This window comes from Papaver somniferum, unplaced genomic scaffold (genome assembly GCF_003573695.1).
Source record: "Papaver somniferum cultivar HN1 unplaced genomic scaffold, ASM357369v1 unplaced-scaffold_26738, whole genome shotgun sequence".
NCBI classification, from domain to species: Eukaryota; Viridiplantae; Streptophyta; class Magnoliopsida; order Ranunculales; family Papaveraceae; genus Papaver; species Papaver somniferum.
Genome location: NW_020637417.1, coordinates 1 through 553, shown reverse-complemented (window position 1 = coordinate 553; position 553 = coordinate 1). Strand labels below are relative to the sequence as shown.

At 37.3% G+C, this 553-nt stretch overlaps 1 pseudogene; it reads right to left on the bottom strand.

Annotated features, from left to right (window-relative positions):
• Positions 1-198: 198 nt before the first annotated feature.
• LOC113341238 lies at positions 199-298 on the bottom strand (annotated as a pseudogene).
• Between the last annotated feature and the right edge of the window lie 255 nt (positions 299-553).

Genomic DNA, 553 nt, shown 5'->3' with positions numbered 1-553 from the left:
TTGAAGAAATTTGTAGTACTCTAAGAATTAGAGGCTTAGATGATGATGCTTTGAAACTTAGGTTATTCCCATTTTCCCTGAAAGATAAGGCCAAGTCGTGGTTGTATAGTTTGGACTCCGAGTCAATTGAGACATATGAACAACTTACATCTGTCTTTTTCAATAAGTTTTTCCCTAGGCACAAAACATCGTCTATTAGGACGCAAATATGCACATTTTCACAACAAGAGGGAGAATCTTTATATAGGTATTTGGAAAGGTTTAATGATTTATTATCCCAGTGTCCTCATCATGGTTTAGAAAAGGTTAGGCTAGATCAGATCCTTTATGAGGGTTTAGATTATTCCACAACGACCATGGTTGAGTCTCTATGCAGTGGTGGATTTGAAAACCAAACTGTTGATGCGGCGATGGAATTTTTCAATGAAATCGCCGAAAAAATCCAGCAATGGGAAAATAGTAGGGCACCCCAGAAAACAATTCTTTTAAGTAGAGGAAACGTTAATAGGTAGAAGGAGGCTATGAATCAGATGCCAAAATTGCTGCTATAGAA